This window comes from Daphnia pulicaria, chromosome 3 (assembly GCF_021234035.1).
Source record: "Daphnia pulicaria isolate SC F1-1A chromosome 3, SC_F0-13Bv2, whole genome shotgun sequence".
Lineage (NCBI taxonomy): Eukaryota > Metazoa > Arthropoda > Branchiopoda > Diplostraca > Daphniidae > Daphnia > Daphnia pulicaria.
Window position 1 is genome coordinate 12,805,954 of NC_060915.1, and position 10,172 is coordinate 12,816,125.

General features: G+C 39.9%; 1 pseudogene; it reads right to left on the reverse strand.

The window, feature by feature from the left end:
* Positions 1 to 470: 470 nt before the first annotated feature.
* On the reverse strand, positions 471 to 9,561 carry LOC124329470 (annotated as a pseudogene).
* Positions 9,562 to 10,172: the final 611 nt, after the last annotated feature.

A 10,172-nucleotide genomic window follows, 5' to 3' on the forward strand; every position in this document is an offset into this window, starting at 1 on the left:
GCAGCTAGGGAAATCAATCAAAACAAATTCTTACATAGATGTGGACGAGGTTGTATTAGTCATAATAAATAAGGACGACTGAAATAATAAAATTAGCTAACACCTGGACAAACTTTTATTCACATTCCTCCATTCACACTCAATCAAAATCTACTGTCTAAAATTGGTCGAAATATATCAAATTCCCTGTTGAGAAATCGGATGCAATGTTGGAGATTGAAATCAAAACCAGAAAACCTTCACGAGCTGATCGGGGAACCCCTCGCTCTAATCTGCCGAGTTGTTTACACTCGTCACGCTAGAAAGCAGGAGGAGGAGGAGGAAGAATGTCGTGCCACGTTCCACTTCCCGCTGTGTTGTAATCGCCATTCACGTGATGGCGTGCCGTCTGACGTGTTAGTGTCCAAAACAGTCGTGAATGCTCCAAGCGTTTATCAATCTGATAGCTCCCGAACGACATCTAGCGTCGACTAGTCGTGAGCGATGCGACATTGACTCCCGCGGTACCGAAAGCTCGATTGGCTTCCGGCTTCCACCTTTAATTCTCCGCCCTAGAATCATTAAATAAATGGATAACAATAAAGCTATTTCCACGAATGGTCTTCTGGATGTAATTAAGTAGGAAGACAAACCATTGGCGTGTGGTAGATGCTGGCGATAAGCCAAGGTAAACCCAGACCAAGAAAGACGTTGACGGAATTACTTCCGGTCACGTTTCCGATGGCATTGTCGGCATATTTCTCGTTCATGGCGGCGGCTTGGCTTGCAAACAGATCCGGAAGGGATGTTCCCAACGCCACAAAAGTTATGGCTGTCATTTATTGGCAATGGAATCAAACAATCGCAGAGAATTTTTGGGTGGGAACTTTTGGGACAGTTCAACTCACCAGTAACGGCGTCATCGAGTCCGATGAGGCATCCGAAAATTCTGGCCAGGTCTCCCACAATGGCGGTGAGTAAGCCAATGACACCTAGCGAAACAAAGAACGATAGCCATCCGTCCCAAATTCCAGGGTTCCAGCCGGTGGAACCAACGCAAAAAGAAGCTAATTAAGAAAAAAAACAAGTTGCAATTAATTCATTCATCAGATGAAATCAAGTTGAAGTCAAACCTTCCATCCGAACGTCAAAAAGTGCATCACGTAGTCTGAAGTTGTGGCGTTTTCAATATCGCCACCGTACACGTTCATGGCCTATACAAATGAATGGATAACTTAATCAAATAACTTTGTCAAATCGTAATAACCCATTAGATTTAATAAATGTCATTTCCAATTAATTGTACCTCTGCGTTTCTGAATTCCAGCACGCCCTCACCTCCTTCAAAGTCCCTGCCACTCAGGGCTTTCTTGTCTGTTTTAAGGATAAGTGAATTTGAGTAAAATAACCAAACAATAAGTTGGAATTCAAGTTAAAACCTATTGTGCGCCAGCGGATGCTCACTTCCCCGTCGGAGCCGCTTTTACGTAAGACTGGAATTTGGGCCACGCCCACCGATTCCTTGACCAGGATGCCTCTCTCCTCGAAAGTGATGGTGCCGGGTTCTGCATTGATCAGATACAAATTAAGTTAATCATTTGGCTATGATTTAAAAAGTTAATCAATTAAATAAGTACCATCGTCGTTCAGGATTGTCACTTCCATGATGGAAATGCGACCCAGTGCCACTTCCTTGTGTTTGTACGATAAATTATGAGTTAAACTCAATTTGAGGTAGAATTGTTCGTCGGGCTCGTACTGGTCGTCGTCTACAATTTCAATCATGATCTGAATAATCGAATTAAAACAAAAATGAATTAGATTTACTATTTTCGCATAATTATTTTAAAGACAAGAAAATTCAGTTGGTGAAATTCTCACTTCTTTCACGACTTCTTTGGGCTGGAACTCGATGATTTGGTCGACCGGCACGAAATCTTCACCCGAAACTGCACTGCCGTCAACTGTTTCTACCCTGTTATAAAGATAAAAACTAATTAATTAGATCTCATCGTCAAAGAAGATGTTAGTTTAAAATGCGATTACCTGACACACACCAAAGTGTCCGTCTCCCCGTGGCGGATAATTCGAACGGGGAATTTCCCAACGTTTTCAGACACTGGAAAATTGAGCAATACAATTTAAATAAAATGCAAATTCAAAACAAAAAAAAAAGAGCTGAATCGACTCCATTTCCATAATAATATCAACTGGGCGAATTGAATTGTTACCTGCGCAAGCGATGGCGTGGAATTCGACAATGGCTTTGTCCTTTGATACTTTTTCGACGAAAGGACTCAGATTTTCAGTGTCCGGATGTTCGTTGATGGCATCGTAAACCTAATAAAGAAAATAATAAAGATTATTTTTAAAAATTTAGGTGAAACTTTGAATTCTATTTACCTCTTGGAGTTTGATGCTCAACTGAGGCTTGACTTTCTTACTTCCGGTGAACACTCGGGTGGCTCCGATCCGGTACCAGGCGTGTGAATGATGCTTACCCGTATGAAAACGCCCCTTTGATTAATCACTGATAATTGAAGGATATTAGCTTGATTAATTTTCCAATGATTTTCGCCATCAAAATTCGGACATGATTATTACTGACTTAGCATAAATTTATCACTGAGAAATGAATGGTTTTTCTTTGATTTTCAAATCATATATTCACTTACTTTTGACTGATTTAAAGTGAAGTTTTCAATGCTTTTTTATTGATTGATTTTTCAATGCTTGTATCCAATGACTTTTTTTATAAAATTCAAAAGCTAAATTTTACTATACTAGTTTTCTTTCTCTACCAGTTTTGAACTCCTGTTGTCGGTTTTCCTTACCCTTGTTCTCCTTTTTTATTTTACTTACTTAGCTATTATCTGTTAGAATTAATTGTATTATTGGTTGAAATTTTCCGTATCGGGACTTGAACCATCGCAACATTGAATGTTAGCCAGACTCTATAACCAACTACCTATGACGTTGGACATTCGATAAATTTAGTCAGTTCAAGTATCTAATTCATACGTATCTATATAGGGCGTTGTGATAAACAATTTTTTTTTCGAAGAAAAAGAAAAACGTGTTGGTGGTGTGTTTGGTATTTTTATAATCATTAAAAAATCTTTCACAAAATCATGAAATAACATATAAGAAAAATGCTTGAAGTAGGATAGAGTCCAGAAACGAAATATTTGTCATTGCAAAATCAATTAGCGGATAGAAATTATAACCGAGCCCGAAAAAAATCCTTCATTTATCACTAGAAACATCATTTGCCATTTAGGATATTAACGATTAAAGTAGGTCTCAAAATTATGGTATCTACCTTCATATTTACGATGATTGCGCTGTTCGCCTAGGAGTCGCTTTCGCGTTAAACCAAGACTACCACCCGTCTTACCATCATCATATGAAGAAGATACCAACTGAAATCATACTCAGAGTTATTTTCATTGATTCATATTTATAAGCCCCGATCTGGGTTTGAACACGGTACCTTTCGATCCATAGGAGCGTGCGATAACCATTGGCCTATGGTTGCACATTCGATTCTATATTAACCATGTTGACAACGCCGTGTGTTTCTTACATATGGAAATTCACCCTTAATATCATTGATTTCGACGCAACAAAATAATATAAGTCAATGATTCTTCACAAGAAGAACGTGAAAAGCATTCCTAAGGCTTTTCAGTGATAATTTATTGATATTTGAGAAATCATTTGTAATGGTATTCATTCACTATGTTCACTATTTAGTAATAATCGGCAATAAAGTCAATGAACTATCAGGAAAATATTAATCGGGATAACTAATGATTTACATTGATAATCAGTGAAAATCCAATGATTCTGGAAATCCCTGTCGTGATATTTGTCAACTGTGCTAGGCTTCTAGCCGTAGTAGTATAAAAATCAATAGCAAGCTGTATAAAAATCATTATAAAATCAAAATTACCGTTTGGGACTCATTGAAAAATCATTTATTAATCATTGGAATGATTTCTTAGTGATAAATAGATGCTGATTATTGATTTGTAGGTGTCGATGAAGTATGGCAATAAAATGATAAGAAATTCAAAGGTTTACTGAAAATTACTGAAAATGTAAATATCAGTAGAAAATCAGTAATTTTTCAAAAGAATATATTCCATGGATTTTTACGTTATGTTCATTGATTAGTTCAATGACTAAGTTAAGTTTAATCACTGCAAAATACTTCATTTTCTGGATCTAATGATAAACCAATGAGTTTTTTGGACTCTGTTCTAATTTTTGAAATATCTTTGATTTTCCAACGATTTGTTACTGACTTTGTAAATTGATTTATCATAGAAAATCATCGCCAGTGATAATTGCGTGACATTCTTACTGACATTCTATGACATTTAAGACTGTCTATTGACTTGTTTATGCTTTTCATTGATCTGCAGTGATTTTCATTGACTCATTTCCATACGGGTAGTCATAATTAACCTTATATAGTCGAATTAAAATAAAATTTGTATGTAAGTCAATTCATCTGAAATGATAAACAATTGTGCTGGTTGTTATTATAATGAACTGACTTGTATGCGGCCAATTTGGCAGCATCTTCCCCGGTGAGGCCCAAATGTGTGGCTTGCCGGACCCATTTGGCCAACTCGTCGGGGTCCATCTTTGGTGAGTAAATTTAAATTAAAATTTAAAATTAATTGAATTAAATAATGACAATTAATTTAATCGTTTTCCAAACCTTTCCGTGTTTGGTGAGAACAGGTCCGTCCACCATCATGGCCTCAACTAGTTTATACCCAATAAAATTTAAAAAAAAATAAAGAAACAAACAACAGGTTTTCGCTGCTGCCAATCGAATCACTTACTTTCTCCGGAGTTGATTGAGGCCAGCTCAATTTCTTTGCCGTTGGCGGTCGTTACGCTGATGGTGCTTGGCTTTTTCCAGCATAGGGGAAATCCTTTGTCGGCCCAGTAAGCCAGTCCGACCAGGAGCGGGAAAAGGAGGAAAGTGACGACGGCCTCCCAGACTTCCACCTTATTTTATAAAACAGAAACGTGTTTCCAACTAAATTTAATGGATCAGCTGACGGATGAGAAGACGAAACCATCATTTTAATAAATCGATAACTAATTACCACATTTCGGCTGACTCCCACCAGGACGAAAATCAGCCGCAGGTAAGCCAAAATGCTGAACAAGGTGGTGATGGCGAATACCCGCAGTCCTATAATCAGAATTTTTGATGAATAAATTTGAATAAATTTACAAGTAATTAATCTTGAATAAATTAATTTTGAATAAATTGAATTCTGAATGATTACATTTTTAATTAATCAATTTTGAAGTAATTAAATTTAAATGAATTAATTTTGAAGTCATTAATTTTTGAATGAAAATTAAAACCGATTAAAACGAGAAAATTACCTTTGATTTTTCGCGTTTCGACGCCGGGAATGGCGACAATGCAAACAGCACTGATGCACATGAGATTGAAAGCGGCCGAACCGACAATTGTACCGGGTCCCAACGCTCCCGACTCGAAATTGTTACCGACAATCTCTGTACAGAATTCAGTTAATTCAATTAAATCTGACATCCAAATATTTGAAATTAAAAATTTAGCTCATTAATACCAATAATGGAAAGCAGGATTTCAGGGGCCGATGAGCCCAGCGCCATCAAAGTCAAATTGGCCACCGTGTCGTTCCAGATGTTGACTTCTATAAACGTGGGTTCCTGATCGACACCTCTCGACAAATAAACCTGCAAGTTAAATATACAATTGAATAAGCTATAGTAATCAAATCTATTCATCTCTCGGCAGTGTTTAAACAATCGTAAAAAACGACATTTAAAAAAGAGATTTAACAAATTTAGATAAGAATGCATCATAAACATATTGTGTATTTACCTTGCGAGTGGTGGCCGTGATTTTCTCAATGGCGCCCATGAAGATCTTATCCTGCAGCGCTGGATTTGGACTCTTTAAAAAAAGATTGACATGATTAATCCGAGGATTAATCGATTTCATATTCGTATACACAATTGCAGATTTGATATCGTTCTCACTGGGAACTGTCAATATATATAGTAGCGCGCCGGCTATCAGTCTCCTGTTTTTACTTGTACACTGATGCCAAACACGTCCGCGTGTGCCCGATTATTACCTCACTCTTATATATACATATGTTTAACAGCACCTGATGGCTACTGATGATGTATAACCTATAGCTTGAAATTTCGAATTTTGGTCATCGCTCGACTTATTCCAACACCCGGACGCAATGTGCTGCCAAAGTGCCAATCGATCGATGTATATGGACGTCAACTCCCATTTTACCCAAGTTACCCGGGGGGCAGCGGGACTCGCAAGCTAGGTGCGCCAGAGTATTTATATATCCTCTCCATGCACCCTCGGCGTTCAATTAATAAAGCAACAATCATTATATTTGGCGTCTAAATAAAACGAATCTCTTTAAACTCTTTCTCGAATCGGCAATAATATAATGAAATATTAGCAGGTGCTGGTGAGTGCTGCTGGGACAGCCCAGCACCTGATGTCGCCTGATGTTCCAGTTATTCCGAATGATTGCACAACATTTAACATTACGCAAGTAGATTGGGGCAACTGGTGCCTACGTGCTGTCTGCTGCTGTTATACATTGAGGAGTGGCAACGGGTGGCAATTTGCCAGATCCGCTAGACTGAGATATTGATTTCGTTTCGCATCGCCAACTCTAATTACCATACAAGGATCAAATGGAATTGTGTTTTGAACGATTGAAACTTTTTCCCCCGTATAACAAATTCGACGTGTCCATCTGGAAATGACAGGGCCGATCATTTTTTAAAGGAAATATGCGTTTGAACGACTTCATATTATTTAATTTAAATTTTTACTAAATGATGTCACAATTCACAAGTTCGCAATGACTTTCGATTTCCTAACACAGATACTTTTTATTGATCCAAACTGTATATAAAATGTTCCAGAAATAGTTTGTATAAAACAATATAGGCCTATAGGTAGAAAAAAAAACCTTTTTTTTGCATTAAAATGTTGAACGGTTTCATCAGCCAAACTCGATAACGCAACAATTAAGATTAAAAAAAAGAAAAGAAAAAAAAAACGATTCGAAATCTTACGCCGCGATTGTTGCACACACTTTCGATGATTACATATAGTCAGACAGTTGCTGTATAAAATCTAAATAGGCTAAGCCCAGGCAGCAAATACAAATGAAGAGAAAAGAGTTCAGTAGCTCGGTCCGCGCGGTGTCAGCGCATACTATTAAAATTAACAAAAGATTTGAATGAATTCATGTGTTTTAACATCAGCAATAATTAATAACTTACGATGCGCGATTTCCTGAACCTGTATATAGTTATCCTGCTGGAGGTTGAAAATCATTTGCTTACTGACGCGCTCCTTCTCCTGGAAGGCCAGCCGCTCAGCCGCCCATGCGGATTCAAGCGCTTCCATGCCTCCCTGCCATCGCAGGATTCGAAAAAATAAAATTTTTAAAAAATGAATTAAATTTGGTATTTCAAAAATGACAAAAGATCACACCTGGATGGCCATGGCTTTGAGCACGTCTTCCGGCTGGCTTTCTGGACCGATTCCTTCATCCGGTCGACCAACGAGGCAACGTTGCCGTTTTGATCTTTGGTGTCGTGCACCCACTATGGTCAGAGTCAGCACCGCCTGCATGGAATGAAGAGGAAGAAAATGAATCGACCAACATCATGAGCGGAAAGAATTCAACCCACAAAATAAAGAAATAGAGCAATGAAGGTATTAAAATTACATCGCCGATTGCTCTGCGCATTCGAAGGTTCTCCTCCATGACGAGGCAAACGGACGGCGGCGGGGCATTTTCGTCCACCTGATTCACCACCAACTCGTTGTGTTTGATGCGCATAAATTTGGCATGCTGCTGCTGATGCTGCGGCTCGCAGTTGCTGCTGGCCTTGTTGGACTGCGCTAAATTTGGAAGTGGTTGGGGAAGTATTTCTTAACTACTTATAACGAATTGGTTCCGACTAAAAATCGCTAAAAATATGGAAATAAGGCGCACGTGAGTCGCAACGGTTCTCAGAAGAAGAAGAAAAAAAATCAGAAAGAATGTTTCAATTTCCCACGAATTCTGAGTCTCGCGCCATTCGGCGAAATAATGAGCTCAACTTTCATTTCTACGAATGGGGACGAAAACTGGTATAGTAAATGAATGGCCAATGTCAATTGAGACACTGTTAGCCTTACCTTTAGGCGTTAACGATAATGTCACACTGTGTTGCGGACCATTGCATGACAACAGCATTCCTTCCTGTTTGGAGACTTTCTGCCTTTCTGGTGGCAAGTTGGTGGTGCGCATCCTCCACGTCCTGCCCAATCAACACGTCGACCTTGCCTGAATCTATCTCTGGTAAATCTAAGACAGCGAGATGGTCCCACCTAAGCTTCTCCTTTGGCCAGTTGATCCTCCTATCTGACCCTTCAATTGACGGCACCACGATAGCTTCTTCCACATGGAATTTGTTTCTTTAATCGATTGAACAAATATCAAATTTTATTAACTGCGTCTGGATGAGTTGCGAGTCAAGGCACGATCCCAGATGGAGGGCGTCGCGGTGTCCCGACACTCCAATATTCTCAGCAAAGTCTTTATGCATCAGAGTTATTTCACTTCCTGGATCTAATAACATCCCCAAGGTACGAAACGCACCATTATGAACGATAACCCATATCGGAACGATTGCGACCAACACTGGAAAATTTATTTACAACCGCTCGATAAGGGCTTCTGCGTTACCTGACCGACGCGGGAAAACTCGTCCCGATCCATGAAGGAGCGGGTGATGAAAGGGAGCAGTCCGTTACGGTGCATTTTGTCGGCTTTTTGCATGCGGACGAGAAGTGTTTCCGTCCAAGGCATCTAAAACAATGCTTTCCCTTCGCGACTGCTTCCGCTCTTTGGGTGGGTGAGAAGTCGATGAACGTCTGGCAGAATGCTAGAGGATGCCCTGGATTGGCGTGGCACACCGTGCAAGTGTTGTCTTCATTTGTTGGATTTTGAATAGCCGCCATTCTCACCGTCGGGCCAAATTTTACCATCTTGGCTCGGGGTTGCGGTGATTTTTGCGCGGTGCTGATGCGCTCAAAAATTCTTCTGCTCCTGCAATACCTTCTATCCATTTGTCAAAATCGGCAAGGCCTGGCACTCTTGGTCTTAGTGGGTACGCGAACCTTCCCCACTCTCTTTGAAGCTCACTTGGCAGGACTCTAATCAATTGGCTCACGATATTGGAGTATGATTGGCCTTCTTCTTGATTCACACTAGTTACTGCATCTTTCACTAAGGCCACCATGTTGACCAGTGATTTTAGATCTCCCGACGAGAATGGCTGAAGAGCTAATAATTCTTGAACGTGGGAATGCATGATGGTTTGGTGATTACCATATCGACCAGTTAGGGCCTTCCACGACGTCTGGTAATTAGCCGAGGCAACGAATAAGTTTGCTGCTCTCCTTCGGATTTCCGGTTCCAAATTTTCACGAAGGGCTAGTAACTTCATATCTTCTGGCATTCGGGTTTTTTTTATGAGAGCGCCGAATGAAAGTACGAAATCATCCATGTTCGGGAATCTCCGTTGAAGGGTGTAATGGATATTTTTGGCCATGGTCCTCTTGGTCTTTTCTCGTCATCCGAGTCATTTATGGTGGAAGCATTGGCTTGAAACTCGATTTTCCCGGCGATTTTAGGCCCTCCAATTGACGCTGGTATTCGATGTGTAGAGTGAGGTCCTCTTGCTCTCGTTGACTCTGTTGTCGGATGACCTCCAGTTTACGTTGCTCATCGAGCTTTGCTTGCTCTCGCTCAAACTCCAATTCTAGTTTTCTCTTTTTTGCGTTAGGGGCCGCGTCCATCTTCTCCTTTTCCTTATTCGAATATTCTTCCGCTGCCTTTGTACATCCCATATAAAAGGTGTTGATTTCAGCTTCCCATTCTATAGCGTCTTGCTCCTTTCCCTTGTCTGCTTCCTTGTATTTGGCATTCACTCGCAACTCACAGTGGCTGTCTGAGGTCGGCACACTTGATTCCCGGGTTTCGGCACCAAATTGCAGCCAAAAAATGTCACGGACTGCTTTAATATAATCGAAACTCGAGAGCAGGATAAACACAGTTTATTCTTTAGCA